Source organism: Vombatus ursinus, unplaced genomic scaffold (assembly GCF_900497805.2).
Source record: "Vombatus ursinus unplaced genomic scaffold, bare-nosed wombat genome assembly UNPS02015255.1, whole genome shotgun sequence".
Taxonomy (NCBI): domain Eukaryota; kingdom Metazoa; phylum Chordata; class Mammalia; order Diprotodontia; family Vombatidae; genus Vombatus; species Vombatus ursinus.
Genome location: NW_020955033.1, coordinates 28,279,061 through 28,305,906, shown reverse-complemented (window position 1 = coordinate 28,305,906; position 26,846 = coordinate 28,279,061). Strand labels below are relative to the sequence as shown.

Here is a 26,846-nt window from a genome sequence, read left to right as displayed (position 1 = left end):
GTTTCTATGATTTGTTCGTTCACCCAATCATTTTTTAGTATTAGATTATTTAGTTTCCAATATTTTTTTAGTCAATCTTTCCATGGCCCTTTGTTACGTATAATTTTTATTGCATCATGATCTGAAAAGGATGCATTTAATATTTCTGCCTTTCTGCACTGGATTGTGAGGTTTTTATGCGCTAGTACATGGTCAATTTTTGTGTATGTGCCATGTACCACCGAGAAAAAAGTATATTCCTCTCTATCCCCATTCAGTTTTCTCCACAGGTCTATCATACCTAACTTCTGTAATGTTCCATTCAACTCCTTAACTTCTTTCTTGTTTATTTTATGGTTAGATTTATCTAGTTCAGAGGGGGGAAGTTGAGGTCCCCCACTAGTATAGTTTTGCTGTCTATTTCTTCCTGTAACTCTCTGAACTTCTCCTCTAAGAATTTGGATACTAGACCATTTGGTGCATATATATTTAGTAATGATATTACTTCATTGTCTATGGTGTCTTTTAGCAGGATGTAGTTTCCTTCCTTATCTCTTTTGATAAGATCTATTTTTGCTTTTGCTTTGTCTGAGATCAGGATTGCTACCCTTGCTTTTTTTACTTCAGCTGAAGCATAATATATTTTGCTCCAGCCTTTTACCTTTACCCTGTATGTGTCACTCTTTTTAAAATGTGTTTCCTGTAAACAACATATTGTAGGATTATGGTTTTTAATCCAATCTGCTATAAGCTTCCATTTTATGGGAGAGTTCACCCCATTTACATTTACAGTTATGATTACTATCTGTGTCTTTTTCTCCATCCTCCCCCCCCCATTTATAGTTTTCTTCTTTCTCCTTCCCCTCCCACTAGTGTTTTGCTTTTGACCAGCATCTCCTCGGTCCCACCTCCCTTCTACTATTCTTTTCCCTTTTCTTCCCCTTTACCCTTACTGCTTCTTCCCTCCCTTCTATCCCCCCTCCCTTTTCTTTCCCCTTTCCCCTCCTACTACCTATAGTACAAGTTAGATTTCTATACCTAACTGATTATGTTATTCCCTTTTTGAGCCAAATCTGATGAGAGTAAAGTTCAAACAATGCTCACCCCCCTCCCTTTTTACTTCTGCTCTTCCTGTAATGTAATTTACCCAGGTCTGCCTCCTCCTTTCTCAATACATTTTCTTAGCTCAGACTAACCCACTTGCTTGGGTCCCTTTAACCCACTTGATTAAATTTTTATTTTTATCACTACACCCCCTTTATGTATACTCCTTTAACCTGGTATAATAACAATACAATTCTCAAGAGTTGCAAGTGTCATCTTCCCTTGAAGGGATGTAAATATTTTGCCCTTATTAACAACATATAGTATCTTTCTGTCCCATTTACCTTTTTATGTCCCTCTTGAATCTTGTACTTGAAGATCAAATTTTTTGGTTGAGCTCTGGTCTTATTATCAGGAACATGTGGAAGTCCCCTATTTCATTGAATATCCATCTTCTTCCCTGAAAAATCATGCTCATTTTCACTGGGTAGTTAATCCTTGGCTGCATTCCAAGCTCCTTTGCCTTATGGAATATCATGTTCCATGCCCTATAGTCTTTTAACGTAGAGGCTGCAAGGTCCTGTGTAATCCTGACAGTGGTTCCATGATATTTAAATTGTTTCTTTCTGCATGCTTGCAGTAATTTCTCTTTTATCTGGTAATTTGGGAATTTAGCTATTATATTCCTTGGCATTTTTAATTTGGGATCTCTTTTAGTTGGAGAGCAGTGGATTCTTTCTATAGTTATTTTACCTTTAGTTTCTAGGACTTCAGGGCAGTTTTCCTTTATCATTTCCTGAAGGATATTGTCCAAGCTCTTTTTTTCATCATGACTTTCAGGTAGGACAATAATTTTTAAATTGTCTCTCCTGGATCAATTTTCCAGATCAGCTGTTTTACCCATGAGGTATTTTACGTTTTCATCTATTTTTTCATTTTTTTTTTGTTTCTGTTTGGCTGATTCTTGCTCTCTCATAGAGTCATTAGTTTCCATTTGTTCAATTCTAATTTTTAACATATTGTTTTTTTCTGTTAGATTTTGTACTTTCTTCTCCAATTGGTCAATGGTATTTTTAAGGGATTTATTTTCTTCAGTGTACTTTTTTTTTCCAATTGGCCAATTGTACTTTCAAAGGACTCCTCTACCTCTCTCATTTGACTTTTAAAATTCTTCTTGAATTATTCTAAGAAGGCTTTTTGGGCTTCAGACCAGTGCATATTCCCTTTTGATATTGCAGATGTGGGTTTGATGACAGTGTTGTCCTCTTCAGAATTTCTGTCTTGATCTTCACTCTTCTCATAATATGAATCTATTATACATTTCTTTTTACTCATGGTGTTTCTTTTTTCCCTGACATTTAAAGAGATTAAGCTCTCCTGCTGAAGAGCAGAGGGCACTGACCCAAGCTTCTTGTGTTGGTAGCCTAGGTCTTGTTCACTGGCTTTGTGTGCTGGGGCCTCTCATGTTAGCAGTTGGAGGCTGTAGGGTTCAGGCAGCTTATCTGTTGTTGGACTGGAATCAGCAAGGCTGGGACTTTCAGGTAAATTGAGGTTGCCTGCTTTTCCTTTCCTTTAGCTTTGTTTAGCTCCTTTTAGATAAGTGCTGCCAGGTGTTTATCTGCCTGGGGCCCCTTGCAGTGTTGCCTCCCTTATTTGTGTTGAGGCACTGGGAAACTTCTTTGCTGTAGAATGCCGAGGCACCCGGTGGTTTTCTGAGCTGGTTTCCACCAGTTACCCCACCCTCACTGAGGCACTCAGAGGTACAGCTGTTGGTGTTTGCCTGCTCGACCACCTGGGCTTCGAGATCTCCTCCTGGTTGGCAGTTGGAGGCTGTAGGGTTCTGACAGCTTACCTGGTGTGTTGGGCTTGAATCAACAAGTCTGGAACTTTTTGGCACCTCTAGGTTGCTTTCTTCAGCTCCTTTCAGATGAATGCTGCCGGGTGCTTTTCTGCCTGGGGCCCTTTGTAGTGCTGCTTCCCTTATTTTTGCTGAGGCACTGGGAGACCTATTTGCTGTAGAATGCCAAGGCACCAGAATCTCCTCCTGGTGTGCTAAAGTGGGTCTTTCCACTAGCTGGCTGGGAGACTCCTGTTTCATACTGCTCCCCTTCCCCCAGGGTAAGAGGTGCCTTTCCCGTTAGTCCCTCTAGCTACCTGGGCTACTGCACTGCTGCACCTCATCTTTCTTCTGGTTCAGCTGTTTCAGGGTTTTTTCTCTGGGGTGATCTGGGTTTTCAGAGGTTGATAGGGGAGGATGAGATCAACTACCTTTTTACTCCGCCATCTTGACTCCTGGAAGCGGAAGTCTAAGTTTATATATTTGGGGATAGAGATAGGAGATGCTGTACCATGTGTGAGCATTAGCAGAAAGACCAGTTTGGCTAGATCGAAGATTAGGTCAAGGGGACTATTATATAATAAGGCCTAACTGGTTTGTTGGAAACAGCCTGTGAAAGTTTTAAATTCCAAACAGAGGAATCTGTATTTGATTTGGGAGTTAATAGAAAGCCATGGAAAGTTCATTGAGTTAGAGAGTAAAATGGTCAGTTCCATGCTTTAGTCATATCCATCTATTATTATCATCTCTATGACTCAGTAAACTCCTCTAGCTCCTCCTTTGGCCTTGCCCTTAAAAACAACTTTTTAAAAAGTTCTTTTTGTTTTCTCTAACTTCTTCTGAGTTTCACTACTCACATAATTGTTCTTCTAAGACCAATGTCACTCCTTTGTATACATACTTGGTTACCTGCCATTATTACCATCTCCTATCCAAGTTAGTCAATTATATCATTTATGCAAATATAATAATATTTTTCAATAGCTTTGCCCTTTATTTCCTTTTGGGATCTTTTTTCTTAGTGTTATGAGAACTTCATTTTTCAGAACTTCTCATCCCCTCCCCTTTTTTAAACTTATTAACCCTAAATAATTTATTGAACTTGGGGATGGGGAGTAGCAAAGAAAGATGGGCTCAGTGTGGAAGGGAGGAGACTGGTGTCCCTATTGTGGCTAACAGACTATGTTAAGAGCTGCCCCCTGAAGGGTCTGACTGCTTAACAGCTCAGAATGAGAACTATCTGGCTAAGTTGTGGGCACAGTGGCTGCTGAAGCTAGAATGCCCCGGGGTGGTGAAGAATGGAAGGGGGAGTAACCTTTCTTTGGGCCTTTTACTGACCATTTATGTCAGTAAATTGACCTTTGACTTTTAGCACCAAGAACTAGGAGCTCTTGGGAACCTGCAATTTCTTTTTTTTTTTTTCCCCTCTGTAGGGGAATTGGGTAGGGAGAGTGGCAGTCATAAGGACCCCAATCACTAACAGTTACATTTCTCTTTACCTCTGGTCATGTCCTCCACCCCTTTTTCTCATCTTTTTCATCCCCCCATTCCCAGGCTTTCATGGATTGCTGTTTATAGGATAATATTTGGGGAAAGTTGGAAAGAATAGAGAAGGGAAGACCACTCTAGTGGTTAGTTATCTGTAAAAGATGGGCCACCTAACATTCTTCAATGCATCAAACCTACCTTCAAACTGCCTCTCTTTTGCCCCTCAAACCGTCCTCTCCCCCTTACCAGAGGGAAAGACCATACTTCAACCCAGGTTGGAGCTCCTGGAAAGCAACCTTTATAGTGTGCTTGGGACTGCTGAGATTAAAATGTCTGGGATAAAGGTAGTTTCACTCTCACACTTTAGACTGGTTTGACAGTCCTGGTTTTACCAAGCTGATGACTGTTAGAGCAGAAAGGAACCTTAAAAACCATTTAATCCAATCCACTCATTTTACATATGCATTTATATGTACCCCAGGGAACAGAAGCTACTTGCTCAAGGTCACCCAGCTAGGGACTAGGATTTAAACCCAGGTGACATAACGTAACCTAGTTGCCACTAGATTACAAATCTGGTGATTTCCCCACATCACCTCTCTAGTCTTACAGCTCCAGGTCTTGTAGGTGCACTAGTCCTATCTCTTCCTAGGGTTAGACAGACCAGGTCTGCCTCAAGTGTTACAGTCTCTCTCTGTTCCAGTTCATCTTGAGTCTATCATCAGCTGCCAAAGTCATCTTCCTAAAGTACTGGTCTGACAATGTTGCTCAGCTTCCTCCCAACCCCACCTCTGCTAATAAACTTCAGTGATACTCTATTACTTCCAGGATCTAGTATACAATGTAAAATCCTCTGTTTGCCCTTTAAAGCCTTTCACAAGATGACTCCTCCCTATCTTTCTAGCCTCCTTACACCTTACTCTCATCCATATATTCCTTTCCAATCCAGTTACTCCAAACTACTTGGAACAATCTATCTCATGACTCTACCTTTTCACTGGCTGTCCCCCAGGCTTGGAATGTTCTTCCTCCACACCTCAGTCTCCTGGTTTCCCTGACTTCTTTCAAGAGTTAGCTTAAATCCCACCTTCTGAAGATGCCTTTCCAAGTCCCCTTTCCCCCAACCCAAAAGGCCCTTCCTTTCCATTTTTACAGTGTAGCTCTTGTGTATACAGTTATCTGCGTGTTGTTTCCTACCCCCATTAGAATGTGAGCTCCTTGAAGGCAAGTACTTTGTTTTTGCTTTTCTTTGTATCCTCAGTAACACAATAAGCTCAGTGCTGGGTTTAGCGGCATTAGGGAGGGAGGTGGGACAGTCTTAAGCTTGTGGAAGAACCTCTCCCCACCTGCAACATGGGTGAATCCATCCTCCGAGTTTTAGGGGGAAAGGATAGGAACTTGGATTGAGAAGGGAGGAAAGAAGCCAGCCATCTGTGCTTCCCTGAGGGAGTCTAGGGGGAGGGGCAGGAAGGGGGCTCACCCACCTGCCCCTGTGTCTGTGTGTCTGTCTATAGTTGGCTAATATATTATTGACATGCCAGCTCCTGTTGCTGCCAACCCCAAATTCATGATATTTCCTCTGGTCTCTGACTATTTTGTCCTCTTCCAACCTTCCACCCTACACACTGGAGCCCATCTTTTTGGGGTTGGAGGAGGGTAGGAGGTAGAGGCTGTTTAATTATTCAGAAACTACAGATGCCCACGGGGTTCCTTAAGGAGGAGGAGACACATAAGAGCTGGATGTTGAATGTGGGTTGAATTTCTCCTGAAAGGTCCAGGATACTTCATTTTAAAATCTGGGTTCATGTTCTCAGTATTTTCATCACTGGGACTTAGGGAATCCAAACTTGCTTGAATATCCACTGAGTGGATATTCCCACCCAAATCAACTTCACCGTGGAATGACTATTCCAGGTTCAAAGCTATTCCACATTATTAAACTATTGCTTAGGAGGGCCCACCAATGTTTTTGCCTCTGATGATCTGTGTTCTCTCTACATATCTGTCTCTCTTCTCAACTTGCTTCCCATAACTCTTGAGTAGATTTCACTCATGTGATTTTAGCCCATAGATTCCTAGCTATCCCACCTCTGAACTTTTTGAAATCTATTATCACAAAATCAAGGGTTTATATCAGACCATAGCTAGATTTTCCCTACTTATTTGTCATAAACTTTAAGGTAGACTAGTCACCTCTACCCAAAATTCCCATCATTTCTTTTCTTTTTTGAGACCTGTTCTCCCTATTTTTGCCCAGCAGCCTCTGGTATGCCCATTCCCGATACTGATTACCTCAGAATCTTTAACCCACTTATTTTTTCTTTTTTGTTTTTGTTTTTTTTTTTCATATTTGAGCTTATGCTTCTCTATTTAGGCCTCCCAGTGGCTTTCTGAGGGCTAGAGTTAATGTGGACACCAATTAGCTTTGGCCCTTCTGTAAATCCTTCATAATTCCTGAACTCAAATGATCCACCAGCTTTAGCCTCCATAGCAGAAGGGAATTCTGGCATATGCCCTAGGTCCTGAGCCTTATTATTTCTGTTTCAATCACAAATTCCTCCTTATTGTTCAGCATCAGAATCATAATTAAAAGTTCCCTTTATCACTTCCTATATGGTTTTGAAGAATGAAATTATCATCAAGGAAAAGTCAAGAATTTATCACCTGCTCTGTTTTTAGCAAAGTAGGAGCTCCAGCTGATATCCAAATTGTTGAAGTCCCCCCTCACAACTGTCTCATGTCTCCAAAATGTAAACATAGCCTATTTCAAGCTGTGTTTTCATATGACTACTGGATGCAGTGCTTTGATTGAACTTATTAGTCAATTCATTCAAATTGGCAGGTCTGCCTGCCAGAAGCACCTGCTTCCTCTCCCTTTACCCAGCACTCTTCACCTTAGTCCTACGGCCCCAATTAACTGCTTTCACATGCAGCATCTAGGTTAGCCCTTCTGGGATTGGTCCCTGCCTTGATAAAAATCATTTTTAAAAATTGGCCTTTAGACTGGTCACTTAGGTTGCCTGCAAGGTTTTTCTTGGTTTCCTGATTCCTGGAGTTTCTTTCGCTCTGTTCTTTATCTCCTGGGCCTATAGACTCTTGGTTTTAACTCCTTGATTAGAACTTTGGCCTTGCACTATATTTTAATATTTTTTGTACTTCAAGTTTTCCTCAGCCTGGCCTTTGAACCTTTACTGGCTCTCACTCTTGTTCTTCACATATACCTGTCTACCTAATTCTAACCTGCCACCTTACCCCAACTTTTAGCACCTAGACATCTTATCACCTCTGATTCCTGACCTCTGGCTTCATTTTGATCACAGCTTCTGGAGACTGGCCTACATTGAGGTCACTTCTATTTCTATGCTTTATTGCATTGGCAAACTCTTCACCTGAATTAGTGGTGGGGAATGCTTGGGGTCCTAGTACTAGGACAATCAATTTGACTAATTTTTGCTTGAACTGATGAACTCCTTTATTGAATATACCACTTACTTTGGTATCACATAGTTATATCCTCAAACTTAGAAGACCATAGCCTTCCTTACCATGTAAAGACTTACCCATTTCTTAGAGATCTTTCTATTTCCCAAGTTAGCCTATCCTAGGTTTGCTCTTAGATTGTGCCTTATTTTACCAGTCCTATACTTTCTCTTAGTCTGATACCCATAAGGATCAGCTTGATTGTCAGGAGTAATCGTCAGTTGTCTATGCAACATGTGAAGAAGGCCTTGTTATAGTCAAATATCTGCTTGTAGTGCCTTAACCTCCACCATTAGAAATACATTATTTTAGTTTTCCAATCTTTTCACACCTTATTCCCCTCCACCTATGTCCAGTGACATTGGCCTCATTGATATTCCTCACACTCAACATTTCACTTCCCACCTTTGCCTTTTTTGCTGGCTGTCTCTCATGCCTGAAATTCTTTCTGCTCCATCTCCTTGCTTTTCTGACATCCTTCAAGTCTCAGTTAAAATCTCAGATTCTGCAAGAAGTCTTTAGTGGTCCTCTTTAATGCTGGTGACTTCCTCCTGAGATTATCTGCAGTTTTATCCTGTATGTATTTTGTTTGTACAGAGTTGTTTGCATGCTATCTCCCTGATTAGACTGTGAGCTCCTTGAGGGCAAGGATTGCCTTTTGCCTTTCTTTGTACCCCCAGCTCTGAGCTCAGTGCCTGCCACGCAGTAAATATTTAATAAAGTCTTGTTGATTTGTTTTAAGGCATTGCCCTCTCAAGATAACATAGCAAAATAACAATTATTTTATGCTTTTGTGTTATTTTCCTAGACCATTTTTCTCTCTAATAGATGAGACAAGGATGCTAAGAGAATGAAAGCTTTTCTAGGCATAAGTGAAAGGGGAGAGTGAGATTATTTTAGAACATGTGCTTATTTCTCCTAAAACTCCTTTCCCCTTCCCCACCTCCTCTCAATCTGGGATTTTTCTAGCCAGGCTCTCTGGGTGAAGTTAATTCATCAGGATGACAATCCCAAACACTTCCAGCCAATCAGGATGGCTCCAAATGAATGGTAGACTTTTGGTGCTGTAATCAAAACTTCCCACCTAATGTCTATCTAAGACACCATCAGGTTCTGCCACAGGAGAGAGAATATTATATGGCCCAGGATACATTACATTAACAGTCCATAAAGCCAAAGTTAGGACATATCTATAAAGGCTACAGATATCCTCCTTTTTCATCATAGAGAGCAGCATGAAGGTTTCTGGAAGTGGAAACATTACCCCATAAAGATCAAAGTCCAACTTGATCTACTCTAAAGTTATCTAGGGACACTCTACACCCATGACACCTAACTGGAATGGGAGATACCTCTTGGTTATTTTCTTTTATGAAAACCAGCAAAACTCCAGTCCACTATTTGTCTTAATCTCCAACTTTCATCTCACATTCTCAGTCAGACTTCTCTCAAATCATAGACTTAACAATGAATAAGTACTCCGATTTAAACTAGTAAACTGGTGCTCCTCTTCCCCCACTATGATTTAATTCATAGAAACAAGAAACTGCTGTAAATGAGTCAAATTTTGACACAGAAAATAATAGTCCAGGTTAAATTAACCTTTATGCACAGTCTGAAAGCTGAGGTATGTATGTTTTTGGTAGGAAAAGACTATTTGGTGAAATCAGATTCCAACTTCACAGCCCAATGACTTCATTTTTGGTGGTATCATCAAAAATGGCAAGATTAAGGGGCAGCTAGGTGGTGCATTTGGTAGAGCACTGGCCCTGGAGTCAGGAGGACCTGAGTTCAAATCCGGCCTGAGACACATAACACTCATTAGCTGTGTGACAGTGGGCAAGTCACTTAACCCCAATTGCCTCAAGGCAAAAAAAAAAGCAAGATTATATCCATGCATCAAGGATGTCAACCAGTTCAAACCAGCCTCCAACCTGTGGATAGCGAAGTCGAAAAGAGCAGGCTAGAGACAGGAGACTCCGGAATCAAACAGAAGTTAATTTCAAAGTGAGGGAAATGGCTTGCAAGCAAGGAAGGAGGTTAGACATGTGTGCTAGGGCCATACCCCTATTGTGGGGATCAGCTTTAGTGCCAATGGCTATGCAGTGATCTGTAGTCTTGACAATGAGGGGTAACAGCAACAATGTGACAAGTTTGATTCATAGCAGGGCTTCATGACTAGAACTTGTCTGGACTTGTTCATGACTCATCCAAGCTCAGAGAACAACTGGTGCTGGTCAAAGCCATACAATAATTATGTGATTTTGCCAGAGAGTAAGATCATCCAGAAGGTGAGCCCAAAGGATTGTTATGCCAAGGTCAAGGTGCAGCTTGCTTGCTGAGCCTTAGATCTGGAAATAGGGTTCTCCTAATATCTTGACAGGGAAAACAAACAAACAAACAAATCCTGGCAGTTGGGGCTGTTAGAATGTTAGCTTGCTGGAAGGGGTTGGAGTGTGTGGTCCTTATTTGCCTCATGTGAGCCTACCTGGATTTAAGGAGTGAATTAGAATAGTGGTTTCAAATTCAGCTAGAAATGGGGGCCACTAATCTATACATAAGGATCCCTGAAGGCAGCATAATGACATAGTTTAAAATGTAATCTTATCTATGTTTTACTGTGTTTTTATTTATTTTGTCAAATATTTTCCAGTTATATTTTAATCTGGTTCAGGTCATGCCCTGGAGTGTTGCCTGCCCTGCATTTGATACCTTGGGGCTAGTGGAATTCTCAAGATCATTTCCAGGCCCTTGATTCTTTACTCTCCTTTTGCAGATTTCTTTCTACTTGGTAGGAACTTTTCATTTTTGTTTTTCTTTTTCCCTCTTTGCCTGAAAGACATGACTTTAGTTTATGTTTGTCTTCAATCCCTAAAGCAGCTTGGGTGATTCAAAACCCTTCCAGTTGGGAGCTGAGGAAATTACAGACAACAGCTGCACTAATTGCTCTGGGATTCTTAGCTTCCTCAGGGGCTGAGCTCTCTCCTCATGTGCAAAATCATGTGTTCTCTCTGTGCTTAACAAAGTAGGCGTCCCAGGCCTTCTTTCAGGAAACTATTGACAGCAAGACAATTCTTGCTGGGAAGAAATGTGCCGAAAGGAAGGGGCATGAAGACCCTTGAGATCCTTAAACATCATCATCATTATTAAAAATCAAAAGATAAGTGACTAATACATATTTTTAAAATTCATAATGGAGCCACATTTCCCAATCCCTATGTAGCAAACAGTTTAGGTGATGTATAATGGTCTCTTTCTTTTATCTCCTTTCTCTCTATCCCTTACCCTCCTTTATCATTTTTTCTTTTCCAACAGTGAATAAACTTCCTCTCCTGCCAGTTTTCATCTAATGGTGGTGATGTTTATGGTATGTGATGTAGTGGAAAGAGTTTTGTAGCCATGTAATGTAGGTTTTTAATCCTAAGTAGCTCTTTCATTTGCAATTTTTGTGATCTTAGGCAAGTCACTTAAATTTATAAAGGGAGCTTAATTATATCTCTATGCCTTTCTGACTTTTCTATGGCAGGAAGCTCATAGACACAAGCATCTGTCTATGTTTCTATATCTATTGGTGCAGAAGAACTGCAATCTAGTGAATAGTGCTTTGGAGCCCAGAGTTGGAACCTGGGCATTCCAACTTAGCAACTGTATCATTTGAGGGGATTCTCAAACCTGTTCATCCAAGAATTTTCACATGCAGCAACATAAGCAATGAAATTATATACCTGGCTGCTTTAATTGACCCTAGCCACAATTTCCTTTCAGTTTTATGAAACTGGATGTCTACAATTCAAGGAAGCTCTAGACAGAATTGTCTTCCCAAAGAACTAAGCTCTTTCAGTGTTGTGAGTGAATGTGTCCTTCACCAGCTTCAACACTAGTATGTATTTTGTATTTTGTCCCCAGGAGACCAGGATTTCCCTGTGAGGTAGTATGTTTTATGGAACTGGAGAGATTTTAGAGAATGATCCTAAGTTGGACAAGATACCAGGGGACATTAGCCAGTAATGAGAATTTATATCAAGTTAGCCATCAGCTAATGTGAACCTCATAATTCTTGGATCACTAGAGTAATAAGCATCACTAGAATGAGCAATTATGAGATTAAAAAAAAACAGAACTTGTCTCAATCACATTTACAAACTAGTAAGTATTAGTTCTTCTAAGTGATGAGTTGTAGTGTCCTGTTTCTAAGTAAAGTGACCAATTTCCTATAGATAGTCATAACAGTCAAACCAGGTGATACAGAAAATAATGGGCTTTTGGTTTTACTTAATATATCCAAATTTGACTCTATGGTTTTTCCTGAGCTATGTGCTTTCCCTGATAAGACACGATTTTTATTCATGCCTGTTTTGCTATACTATTCCTACACTAGTTCTCAGGCTGCCTCTCAGCATTCGATAATGGCTGAAATACTACCTCCTCCAGGTAACTTTGACTGAATAAAAGACCATTCTCCCAATATTTCTCTCCTAAGAGTTCCATAGTTCGTTATCATAATAGTATTAAATAGACATGTTTCCCTCTGTATAAAATGGAAACAACTTGTAGAATGTATTTGTATTTATACACACACATACTGGGGGAGAGGTAGAGAGAGAAAGAGACAAAGACAGAGACAGAGACAGACAGAGAGAAACACACAGAGAGAAAAACACACACCCAGAGAAAGAGAGACAGAGAGGTAAAGACAGAGACAAAGACAGAGACAGACAAAGAGACAGAGAGAAGGAGAGAGAGATATTTAAAGAATTATTGTACATCCTCAATAACTCTAGTCACATTGATATTGTCTACTTTTAACAGTAAGCTCCTTCAGGAAAACAAAAATATGACCTATTCATGGAACAATTCAAGAAAGATCTATTAAACACTTTTTGCAAGAGAAGTAACTGATAAGGTCTCCAAGTGAACTGTTTGGTCTGACATCAAGTGTGACTAATGACTATGGTTATAAGAAGTGGATGAATGCTTATTCTTCTTTTCCTTCTGTGCTGTGTAGAGACAGATTAAGATCTACTAAACCTGGCATAAATAGTAGATGTACTTTTGTTAAAGCATCTGTTCAATATGGATGGTTAAATGAGTGCTAATGAAAGTCTATTCATAACGTCATTTGTTGTTATTTTGTCCTTCATTCCCAAAGAGGACCATGGCATCAGGAAGGTGATGCCATGACTTACAAGTGAATCAGTTCTAAGTGAGGAGGACTGTGCAAAGTCACCAGGCTCACTTTCTCCTCCAGTGGCAAGATATAAATCAGGACGATTGGAGATGGCTCTGAATGCAGTGGGACATCTTAACCTTGTTAAGCTAAGGTCTTTCCCAGGTCTCAGTTTGACTGAGGCAACAGTCATTTAATGATTAAGACTAGGTAAGAAATGAGACAAAGAACAGCCTCTTTTACCTAGTCCAAAAAAAAAAAATCAATCTGGGAGGGGAAAATCCTCCTGGCCAAAACAGAAAGAATTGCTATTTACATTCACTCTGAGCCAGTCAGGGTCCAAACAAGGACCACCCAGTGGCCTTGGACTGGAACCTATTGTTGACCAATCAATAAGAGGCCAGAGTGATTTGGGTCTAAGACATGGTCTGTTAAGAAAGATCTTGCTAGGTTTCAGCCATCAAGATTTACATTCCTTTGGGCAGAGCACCCACAGGTAAGGATGTGATAGCCTATGTGGACAGAGGGAGAGGAAAGAGAAAAGGAAAAGGAAAGGGAATGGATGAGAAAGGCGAAGAGGAAGGGAAGTAAAGAAAATGAGGAGATGCATTGCTCAACTGGAACTGGCCAATGGGGCAGCCCATACTACTCATGGGTTGTTATTGTCCTTCATTCTTGAAGAGGACTATGGCATTACCTTGAATAGCAAGTGAATTGGATTTAAGTAAGGGAGGACTGGGTAAAATCACTGGCCTTACTTTCTCCTCCACAGCCATCTGGGTCCAGTGGTAAGACATAAATCAGGATGACTGGAGATGTCCCCCAATGTCATTCATGGAATCATGGCAGGGTCAAATAGATTTAGAATTGGACCTTAGAGATCATGTTGTCCAAGATACCCCTTTAACAGGTAAGGAAAATGAGATTGAAAAGAGGAGTGACTTGACCCAGGTTTTACAGATTGTAAGTAGCAGAGATGAGATTCAAATGCAGGACTTTTTTTTTTTTTGTGAGGCAATTGGGGTTAAGTGACTTGCCCAGAGTCACACAGCTAGGAAGTATTATGTGTCTGAGGCCGGATTTGAACCCACATCCTCCTGACTCCAGGGCCAGTGTTCTATCCACTGTACCACCTAGCTGTCCCCAAATGGAGGACTTTTGACTTCAATTCCAGTGTCCTTTGTTCTTTACTACTTTTCATTAGAGCTGTGGAAGATTTGCTTGTACCATCAAGTTTATGTTATGCTCCATAATCATTCTGGGTTCCCATTATGGCAATGTATCAGTTATGGAGGGGTTAAAAGACTGCCCCTGGTTTGTAATTGACTTTCTATTTCTCCTTAACCAGATGTGGTCTGTTTATTGAGATTGATTGATTTGAATTGATGAGTTTTACTGATTTTTGTCATGCCCAATTTAATTCAATCAAAGTGCCTTGTTCCAAGTTGGTTAAGTGAGATTGTATTTTCTAACCCAATTAAAAGGAGCCTATTGGATATTGCTCATGTTCAGAAAGTGAGAATGAGCAATTTGCTTGGGAGCAGGAAGCATTGAACGATCTCAAGTGGTTCAAATATCCCAACAATCTTGGAAATAATTGTCTATTGGGCAGGACAAATCTAGGCAATCACCCAAGACCTTATACTTTAGGGAACTCTTCTTGAACAAGTGAACATATTCACCTCTTGAACAGGTGACATGCAATGTAGTACAGTGGACAGAGCAACGGCTTTAGAGTCAGAAGTCATGGATTCAAATACTAGCCCTGCTACTTATTACCTATATGACTATAGGTACATCAATTTATCTCTCTGGACCTCAGTTTCCTATATGTTAAATGAGATCAGGCTAGATGATGGCTGAGTTCCCTCTCATTGTGTGACCATATGAGTATATAATCCAATGGCATGGTGAAAATAACACTTGACTGAAAAGTAGGAGACCTAGTTTTTGTGGAGGAATTGTTTATCCAACTGGCCACTGTTAAAAGAGATTTTATATGTAATTCTATGTCAAATTTATTCCTACATCTCACAAACTACTTTTTAAAACATTAGTTCCATTTAAAAAGGTCAAATAATTGAATTCTGCTTTTCATTAGCAACTGTACTATATTCTTATTAGTTAGTGAAATCAAGAAAGCTATGTTCAGTTTAAGTTAATGCAGGAAGAACCTAAAATGGCACAGGAGATAAATGCATTCCCGACAGTTTTGTATGAGTCATTTAAAGTCAAATGTGTGAGATTGCATTGCTCTCAGATTTAAACATTGCATAAAATAGAAAAATGAATAAAACTATACTAATGTTAAGATACATCTAAATCAGAGTTCAACAGCATTGTGTAGCTCTATACCAGCTAAACTGGGTGAAAAAAAAAAGAAAATGGAAAGACTGTTTTCTTCAGTATAAAATTTTAAAGCATGTTTTTCTTGATATTTTTACATCATCTATATTTTCCACTGAATCCACTTTCCCTGATGGAAACATCCATTGTAATAAATAATTTAAAAAGAAGAAAAAAAGTTCAGCAAAACTAACCAACATATTTCACAAAAAAAACACCAAGAACAGTGATTTATATGCAGTGTCCCACACACATAGATCCACACCTCTTCAAGAAAATGTGGGAAAGTATCTTTTCATATCTCTTATTTGGGGCCAAATTCATCAATATAATGTTATAGCATTTGGTGTCAGTTGTGTTGTTCTTTCTATTTACGTTGTTGTCATCATTATGTACATTGTATTCCTGGTATTACTTACTTCACTTTTTATCTTTTAATATGTCCTTTCATATTTCTCTGTATTCATCATATTCATTTTTTTACTTTAATTTAATTAATTCACTTTAATATTATCACAGTTTGTTGAGCCACTCCTCAATCAATGGAAATCTACATTGTTTTCAGTTTTTTCTACAACCACCACCTTGCCCCCACAAATGCTTCTATAAATCTTCTGGTATCATGGCACCTTTTGTGATGTTATTGACTTACTTAGGGTACATGCCTAACAGTGAAATCTTTGAGTCAAATTTCCAAATTGTTTTCCAGAATGGTTAGACCAATTTGTAGCTCCACTAATAATGATGCCTCTTCTTCTTCTTCTTCTTCTTCTTCTTCTTCTTCTTCTTCTTCTTCTTCTTCTTCTTCTTCTTCTTCTTCTTCTTCTTTTTTTAATCACATACCCTCAGACTCCAGCTAATTCCGTCATCTATTATCTTTGTCAATTTGCCAGGCAGGTTTGAGGGTCATTTTGTTTTGCATTTTTCTTACTCTTAAGAAATTTTTAAATACTTTGAGGCATTCTTTAATATTATTGCTAATAGTTTGTGATTTTTCTTTGAGAACTGTTTGTTCATATGTTCATAACTTTAACCACTTACCTATTGGGTAATTTCTTAAAAATATATTTCTCTTATATGTATATCTGTATATACATCTATAGGTATGTATACATTAGGTATACAATAGGTATATTGTCTTTGTGTCATAGACATATATAGATAGATAGATAGATAGATGGATAGATAGATGGATGGATAGATAGATAGATAGATAGATATGCACATTAGACGTGGTTGACTGGGGGAAAAAATTCATAGCAAACATATCAGGTTAGGGTCCAATGTCCATGACACATAATTGTTTATATATCATAGATATTAAACTACATATATATATATATATAATACAGATAGATAACTATATATAGTAGATGTTAGACCCTTATGTAAAATATTTGTTAAGAGATTTCCCTTAGTCAACCACTTCCTTTTTATTCTAATTACATTAATTTGTTCCTGAATAAAACTCCAATTTGATATAAAGTTATTTATTTTATCTTTGTAATTTCCTCTCTCTCTTATTTGGCTAAGGATTTTCCTTTTAGCCATAGCTGTGAAAGGTATATGATCTATTTCTCTTCTAATATGTAATATATGAATATAATATTAATTATAAGAATAAGTATAATTGATATTAAATTAATTATAATATATATAATATTATATATCTTATCTCTATTGAATTTACTGCAATATGTAGTATAGCATGTTGTTCTAAATCTAATTTCTGCCAGACTACTTTCTGATTTTCCTAGCAATTCTTGTGAAATTACAATCTCTTTCCTAAGTAATTTATGTTTTGGGGTTTATTGGATGATGGGTTTTTGAGTTTCTGATTTTTTTCTTGTTTAGTTTGTTACCTTAATCTACTCTTCTATTTTTTAAACCAATACTAAATGATTTTTGATGATTTCTGCTTTAAAAAACAGTTTGAGGTTTAAAAGTATTCTATCGTTTTCAGTCTTACTTTTTTTTTGCTATTTATCTTGATATTGCATTTTTTTTTACTATAAATAAATTTTGTTCTTATTTTGTCTAGCTTTATAAATTATTTCCTTGATAGTTTGATTGGTATAACAATCCAGTGATATGCTGGTAAGTATTTAACAACCAGCTCTCCAAAAAAAAAACCCACACAGTTTTAAGTTTAATTTGCATTGTTGACATTTTCTCTATCACTTTCTTAAGTTGAAGAACCCTTGAGAAGATACCTAGTGCATTCTTCTGCCTTCACTATGCTTTGTTATTGTTTTGTTCAGTCATTTTAGTCATGTCCAACTCTTCCTGACCCTATTTTGGGGTTTTCTTGTCAAAGTTACTGGAGTGGTTTGCCATGTCTTTCTCTAGCTTATTTTACAGATGAGGAAACTGAGGCAAACAGGGTTAATTGACTTGCCCAAGGCCACCCTGCCAGTGTTTAAGACCAGATTTGAACTCAGGAAGATGAGTTTTTCTGACTTTAGCCCCCACACCCTATTCACTGCATCACCTTGCTGCCCTTTGCCCTGCTGCTGCAACCTAAAAAAACAACTGGATTTTTTGCCTGCCCTGCAGCTGAGTATTACTACATGTGTTATCTCCCTTAATTAGAATTTGAGCCTCTTGAGAGCAAGCACAGTTTTGATTTTCTATTTAATTGCCTAGAGTTTATCACAGTTCTTGACACATAGTATACACTTACAAATACTTTTCTAGTCCTGGAAGGATCCTAGGTAAACCATTTGGGACATATAGGCACGTATTCATAAAGAACATTAGAAGCCTTTTTTAGTTACCCATCCCATTATTTCCAGTGTTTGCCAAACCACATCATTTTAAAAGGAGTAAAACATGAAAATAAATCACAAGACTTCAGTAGCCTGCTGGTGAATCTGTCTGCCTCAAGTTTCTCCCCACTCCAATCTATCCTCAATTAAACTGCCAAAGTGATTTTCCTGTAGAACAGGTCCTATCATTTCATTCCATGTCCCTACTCAATACACTCCAATGGATCTCTATCATCTCCAGGATCAAATACAAAATCCTCTGTTTGGCATTCAAAGCTCTGCATAACTTGTCCCCAACCCCACCCTTCCAGTCATCTTACACCTTATACCTTATGCCTCACCACATATTCTTCCTTCTAGTAACACTATTCCCTTAGCTATTCTACAAGCAAGACACTCCAACTCTTACCTCCAGGTATTTTCTCTGTCTGTCCCCTCATTCTTGGAATGCTCTTATCCCACATTTCTGCCTAATGGCTTCCCTTGCTTCCTTTAAGTCCTAATTAAAATCTCATCTTTTCCATGAATCCTTTCCCAACCCTTCCTAATTCTAGTGCCTTTTCTTCTTTTAATTATTTCCAATTTATCCTATATATTTCTTGCTTGCATTTATTTGTTTGCTTATTTTATCCCCTATTAGATTGTGCTTTCCTTGAGGGCAAGATTTGTCTTTTGTCTCTTTTTGTAGCCTAACACTTAGCACAGTGCCTGGAACATAGTAATAACTTAAGAAAATTATATTTACTGACTGACTGATAGAAGAAACATGTGCTATATGAGTTCTATATGAGGTCTAAAGAAGGTAATTCCATTTACATTCACAGGATTCAGGGAAAGCTTCAAGGTAACTTTTGAGTTAAGCCTTAAAGGATGGGCAGTATTCTGTGAGGTCTTTGGATTGGGTTGTGGCCTTGAGTAAAAGGTTAGAGGTAGGAAAATGCAGAGTGAATGTAAGTGACATTATCAATTAGAACATTAACTTCAGATAGCTTTAGTACCAGCTGACCAAGTCAACTCCTTTTGTTGGTGAAGGCTACCTTCCTAATTTACTGCCCCAGCTCTCCGTTACAGTAGGATGGACTCTCCGACAAGACAAGAGCCAAAGAAAAAGCTTCATTTTACTGTATCCTAGGGATAGCTCTGCCTATGTATGTCTACCAAGAAAGACTACCAATTCTATAGGAATTGGAATCCTTACCAACTAGAAGCAAGGGGATTGTGAAGTAAAGGGCCTTAAATCAATCAAAGTTTCCGTGGTTCCATTTTTTTGTTCTAGCTCAGTATAAAGGAGAACATTCTAACAGTTAATATTCAAAATGGTTTGGGCAATGATCATGGAGAGGGGCAGTGAGTTCTTGGAAAAAGGGGGACTTCAAGTAGAGATTGAATGAATCTACTTGTAGCATAGAGAAGATTGTTGTAGAGAGGAATCATGCTTTGGATAGGAATAGGATTAGTTTAACTCTGAGGTACCTTCCTAGTATTCAATTTTGTGATTTGTTGTGTTCCAGTGTTCCCTTCTTTTATATAAATGCTGTACATGATTGAAAATCAACTGTTAAGTGAAAGAATATGTCCTGAGAAGTAGAAAGGCACAGGTTTTATTTGTTGCTGTTTAGTTTTTTCAGATTCTTCATGACCCCATTTGGGGTTTTCTTTGCAAAGAAACTGGAGTTGTTTGCCCCCTACCTCTCCAGCTCATTTTAAAGATGAGGAAACTGAGTCAAACAGGGTTAAGTGACTTGCTCAGGGTCATATAGCTAGTAAATGTTTGAGGCCAGATTTAAACTTGGGAAGATGAGTCTTCCTGACTCCAGGTCCAACATTCTATCCACTGAATTACCTAGCTGCACAGGTTTTATAGGGTATATCAAAATCTGATTCTTCTTTTTGTAGGCCAGCATTTATCACAGTGTCTAGAACATAGTGATCACTTAAGGAAAAAAAAAAGTTCATTCACTTGTCTTCTCCCAACTTGGGAAGGGGTGAACCTCTGTTCCCTTCCCCCATCCTTGCCCCATCTTAGACCAAAGAAATATTTTATGACTGGGAAGCTTATTTTCATTTCTAAGGTGAAAGAACATTAGCTAATAATACAATTACTAACTGCACATTAATAATATTATGGGAGATAGGATGGGAGATGGGAGACAGGGCATCAGGATTTGAAATGCAGTTTAATTAATATAGAAAGGTCCCAGATGATGGGACTCCCTCTATCAATGTAGAACAACTTCTTTGCAATTTATAGACTTAGAAATATGACTTAATGAAAGATCGATCAGGTGACTTACCCAGGGTCACATAGCCAGTATGTATCAGCAGCAGGATTTGATTTTAGGCCCTCTTGGTTTTGAACCTAGTTCTTTTTCCACTTTACCATGTCTCCTCTAAAGCAATATTTCAGACTTGCAACTGCTACCATTTCAAGTATTTTCATATATTGCAATTGGAAGAGCACCAACTGGAAGCTAAAGAACTAGGGTTCTCATTTCAGCTCTATGTCTTGTGTGACTTTGGGCAAGTGTCCTCATTTTTCTTAGTGTTTTCCATTTCCTTATCTATAACAAGAGAGAATTAGACTACTAAGGTTTCTCACAGCTATAAAAACAGAGGCAGCTTGATGTTATAATGGATGGAGCAATGGTCCTGGATTCAGGAAGATCTGAGTTCAAATCCAACTTCAAATAGTTACTAATTGTGTGACCCTGGGAAAGTCACTAAATCTCTTTGCCTCAGTTTCTTCAGCTGTAAAACGGGGGTAATAACAGCACCTACCTGATAGCATTATTGCAAAGATCAAATGAGATATTTTTAAGCACTTAGCACAGCCCCTGACACATAGTAGATGCTTTAAAAACACTTATTCCTTTCCCTTCCCCTAAAATTCTATGTATTTAAATTTATACTAATAGCACAACAACTTATTATTTGTTCATGTCAATGACTGGTCTTTCAAATAAGCTGTTTGAAATAATGTTTCTACTTTTAACATTTTTGAGAATATTTTTCCCCTTGCTATGCTTGAAGTAAGAAGAGAGAAACCATCAATAGGAGAAGAACATTTCAATTACCCATCATATTCTGTGCTAGGGATCCTGAAACACTCTCTGCCTTCAAAGCACTTATATTCTATGGAGGAAACAGCATGCAAACATATATTTATATATAGAATATATATGAAGTGAATCCAAGGTACTTAGGGAGTCCCTCATAACTGGAGGGGGGGTGTTCAGGATAGTCCTCATGCAATTAGATACATTTCAAATGATTTTTGAAGTCAACTCAATAATTGAAAGTGTGACTTGTTGCTGTTCCCCAACGGATAAATATTCAAAGGATATGAATAGGAAGTTTTCAGATGAGAAAATTAAAGCTATCTATAGTCATATAAAAATGCTCTAAATCACTATTGATTAGACAAACACAAATTAAAATAATTCTGAGGTACCACCTCACACCTATCAGATTGGCTAATATGACAGAAAAGGAAAATGACAAATGTTGGAGGGAATGTGGGGAAAAAAGGGACACTAATGCACTATTGGTGGAGTTGTGAACTGACCAAACAATTCTGGACAGCAATTTGGAACTATGCCTAAAGGGCAATCAAACTGTGCATACCCTTTTGGTCCAACAGTATCACTAACAGGTCTGTATCCCAAAAAGATCATAAAAATGAAAAAGGACCTACATATACAAAAATACTTATAGCAGCTCTTTTTGTGGTGACAAAGAATTGGAAATTAAGGGGATGTCCATCAATTAGGGAATGGCTGAACAAGTTGTGGTATGTGAATGTAATGGAATACTATTGTGCTATAAGAAATGATAAGCAGGCAAACTTCAGAAAAACTTGGAAAGACTTACATGAACTCATGCAAAGTGAAGTGAGCAGAACCAAGAGAATATTGTAGAGAGTAACAGCAATATTGTACAATGGTCACTATGTATTATTTAGCTTTTTTCAGCAATACAATGATTCAAGACAGTTCCAAAAGATTCAAGATGGAAAATTCTATTCACATTCAGAGAAAGAACTAGTGGAGTCTGAATGTAGATTGAAGCATACTGTTTTCACTTTACTTTTTTCCTTCCTTTTGTTCTGCTTCTTCTTTCAGAACATGACTAATATCGAAATGGATTTTATATGATTGCACATCTATAACCTATATCAAATTGCTTATCATCTTAGGGGTGTGTACAGGGAGGGAAGGAGAAAGTTTAAAACTCAAAATGAATGTCAAAAATTGTCTTTACTTGTAATTGGAGAAAAATAAAATGCTATTAAAAAAAAAAAAGAAAGTAACTTGTGCCACACTTACAAACCCTCACCTTTCCTAGTGGAAAGAACATAGTTCTTGAGATAGAAGGCATGAGGTCAAATTCTGCTTCAGGCAAAGCTGTTTGACCTTGAACAATTTACTTAACTTTAGTATTGTCATATATAAAAGGGTTTGTATTTGAAGACCACTGAAGTACTATCTAGTTCTGTATGTGGAGGCATTTCTCATATTTGTATCATTTTGTGTCATATATAAGGTTTTTTTAAACCACATTTCTTTGTTCCCTGGGAAGAAATACTTTTAGGAGGGAAAGCTGTATGAGAATGAATTCATTATTTATTGGAAATAGTGAGTTAAATGGTATAGAATTATCATTTCTATGTAATGGCAGAGGTACCTACAATCATGAAAATCTCCATAGCAACTTTGACCTTGGGGTTTTTTGGTTTACACTCTGAGGAATGAAATCAGTTTAAATCAACCAAGCTATCTTTGAAACTGCATGAGGCAGTCTTTTTCAACTCATTGCTTTTTGGAGAAGTTCTCAATATTATTGTTCTGGGCATTGGAATGCCTCTCCTTGGCTTGCTAGAGACATTGGCATGTGAGCTTGAATGGTCCAACTGACAGCAGTATCTGGCTCTGAACCAGTAGACTTCTCAACATATCATTGCCAGAGCACTAAATGCTGGCATGCCCACCACAGGCACTCTCACTACCACAAAATGGTCTTATTAACTATCCCAGGGTAGCTAGATTCCAAAGTTTAAAATCCACAGCTTAATGGGAGTGGATTTTCTTTTCCACAAGGGGATGAGGGAGAGTAAAGAACATTGTTTCCTCTGACTGAATCACCAGATCCTCCATAATTCACTTTTCTTTGCTTTGCTAAGTATTTTTCCATTTTTCACTTGATAGGTCTTTAAATTGTTTTGCCAATGCCCTTGATTTCCTGGCAGTCAAATAAATTGATTGCCTCCCACTTATATTGTCTAGCTGTATTTTCTTTCTGGGTAGCACAATACATAGACAAGACCTGGTAACTGGCTACATGACTGAAATGACTAAAAAATATAAAAAATATATTTTCCCCTATGGGGCCTGACTGCACTGATATTTTGGCCTACAACCCTCCTAAGTATAACTCAAACAAGACTAAAATATAATTGGGAAATATTTAACAAAATGAATAAAAATACAATAAAACATAGATAATATTACTGTGCAGTTTTCCAAATCAATATGCAGCCTGCAGGAATCCTTATGTATAGTTTAGTGGCCCTAGAGTGTGATATCATTAGTTATAAGCACTGAATGAGAAAATATGTATAAGGTACTACCTTAACTTTTGAGTATTATATAAATTCCAGCTATTAGTTTTTTTACAGATTTCCTTCTGGGTAGCACAATACATAGACAAGACCTGGTAACTGGCTACCCCCTGATATCTGGAGAGTTTTAGGATTGTTTAAACTCTAGTTCAGGGGAGATCCTAGGGCAATTTCTAAGTCATTTCTATGGTTCAGCTGCTGATTTATTGACCTATTAATTGCCATTAGCAGTTCACTGGGATAGTTAAAAGTGGCTGATGACTTTTTAAATTTATGAGTTGTAATTCTGGAGTCGGTAATGAAGCACTGATACATAATTTATGGGGTTGGGAAGGGAAAGCAATTCTTAGCATCGTCTTATCATCTCCACAACATGAATACTTTTAAATGTTAAAAAAAGTTTAGAAAAGATTTAAATTAGAATAGAAAATAATGATCCTGAGCCTCAAATGAACTATTTTAGAATCACTAGGGGGACAAAAACCACCTGATTTTCAAATGTCAAAGTTAACCACAAATCAGTGGATAAAGGACCTCACAGATTATTCTTTGTTGAAATAGGGGTTGACATTAAAATACAGAGCCAGTCATCTATAGTGCTGGACTCTGGACTTAAGATTTGCTTCAGATGAGAAAAGCTTTTGGAAAAAAAAATTAGATATTTTCTCTTTCTCCCAATCTTATCTGATATCTATTTGCCTAGTGCCAAAAGCTCAGTCAATTCAATTGAAATCTGTAATAAAACTAATAGCTGGAATTTATATAATACTCAAAAGTTAAGGAAGCACCTTATACACATTTTCTCATTCAGTGCTTATAAGTAATGATATCACACTCTAGGGCCACTAAACTATACATAAGGATTCCTGCAGGCTGCATATTGATTTGGAAAACTACATAGTAATATTATCTATGTTTTATTGTATTTTTATTCATTTTGTTAAATATTTCCCAATTATATTTTAGTCTTGTTTGAGTTATACTTAGGAGGGTTGTAGGCCAAAATATTAGTGCGGTCAGGCCCCATAGGGGAAAATATATTTTTTATATTTTTTAGTCATTTCAGTCATGTATAACTCCATTTGGGGTTATCTTGCAAAGATACTGGAGTGGCTTGCCATTTAATTGGATTAAAAGTTGTTTTCATTGTAAAATAATAGAATAAAAATATTATTTGAAGCTATTTGCTTCCTGTCTGACAGCTCTTCAAGATGCCTTGAAGCTGGATTCCTAATGTTGACTTTGTCTGCAAGGACCTAATAATGACACTTAGGATGGATGTGTAATCTCATGCTGTGAGTGAGAGAAAGGCAGAGAGAAAGAGATAATGACTTACATCCAAATCCATACACATACACATTCTTGCTTGCATACACACATTCACAGAGATATGCACTCTATAGGTCACTTGTTTGATACCTCTGCTATACTCACTCTATGTGTTCAGTGCTACAGATTTTCATATTCCTATTTTACAGGAAAAATGAAATCTTAATAAGGTTAAGTTGTGTAGGGTCACACAGCTAGTAAGTATCAATGTTAAATTTTGGCGCTTGAGATGTATGCTTGTACATTCATACATGCACATGCATGCATGAACATCTGTACATATTGTCTATTTCCTCTCGGCAACACCGAGGGGTAGAACAGGTCAGCCTTGAAGTTCCCAGTGGGATGTTCTTGTGACATACAAACCATTCACTGGTTGTTAGATATTAGTAATATTTTGGCCTCCTGTCCCATATGAATGGACAGAGTAGTACAAACTAGTAAGGGGAATGTCTTCCATGTGTCTTTCCCTCCTTGGCAGTTTGGAACAATTTGTTTTTCTGTGCCTTGCTGACTGAGGACTAGAAATTACAGTGATATAACAGGGAAATGAATAAAGGAAAAAGATCAGGGTCCATCTTTTCCTCAAGTTAGCAAGGAAAGTGTGGTCAACATTGACACCTAGGTTCTCAACGTAAATGTGCATAGAATTTATGAGGAAGAAAACTAAACAAAACAAAAAAAAGACACCTAAAAAGCCTTAAAACATTTGCATCATTAAGCATCCTTACGAATCCGTAGGGTTTTTACCCCAACAGAAGTAAAGGTATAGAAAGTTCAGTAATTTTCTCATGAAAGTTCATTTCTTTGGGATCTATGCCAAAGAGATAACTTTCCCAAGGAATAGCCAAAGAAATATTAAATTCAACAGTAATGGTGGGAATTCATTCTCACTGGTTTGTCCCTCTTTCAATGAATTGATCGAAGATTTAGCTACTACAGAATAAAAATGAAAAAATGTAAGACATTAGAATTTTATGTTTTTATTTTCTACCCTCCTCTACACCAATAGCTATCTTTATAAAGCAAATTCAGCAAGTATTAGATTCTGAGAAGACTATTATTGAAAAGATAGGCATCTGTTCATGGAAAGCCAAAGGGACTCAGTGATACTACTACCCAGCAGTTATTCCCTGGGATATAAAAGAGCCTGAAGACCTTTCAAAGCTGGTGATCAGTTTGGTATAGCAGTAAAAGAATCCAGACCCTCCTTCTAGACATGTGATGGAATTTGTCAAGATCTGTGTATGGATTGTGTAGAGAATGGAGCATGTATAAGTTATCATTGAGATCGGAAGGACTGAGTTATTAGAGAGTATACCATAATGAACCAAAGCAAGAGAGATTGTGCAGCTTGATTCTATTCTGAGTCGTGGATGATTTGTGTACATTTCAAGGTGGGGAATCTTTAACAGTTTATGCATCTGTCTGGGTATATATTCCTGATGGGTTAAATCCTCAGGTTGAATCCTGGTTTGTAGAAGTGTGGAGAGAATGTACAGTGAGGTTCAAGTCAGAAAAGTGGGAGTCACAAAAGCGCTACTCTCTATTCTCCTAATAGCAACCTGCTCCTGCCCCTCCTTCATCCTTTCACTCATCTCTACCTCTATGTTCCTCCTCCTCCTCTTCGTCCTTCTTCTTTTCCTTCTCCTCCTTCTAATTCTTCTTTTTTAAAGGCATTTAAGTACCATGAACCCCTTGATGAAAAAATCTATCCTAGAGAAAAGAAGCTATGGTCTCACTCTTGCTTTGGCTCTGGTGAGTAGGTCCATAACACCAAACACCATATCA

At 38.0% G+C, this 26,846-nt stretch overlaps 1 pseudogene; it reads right to left on the bottom strand.

Annotated features, from left to right (window-relative positions):
- Positions 1 to 9,714: 9,714 nt before the first annotated feature.
- LOC114031769 overlaps positions 9,715 to 26,846 on the bottom strand; it is a 53,847-nt pseudogene continuing 36,715 nt past the window's right edge.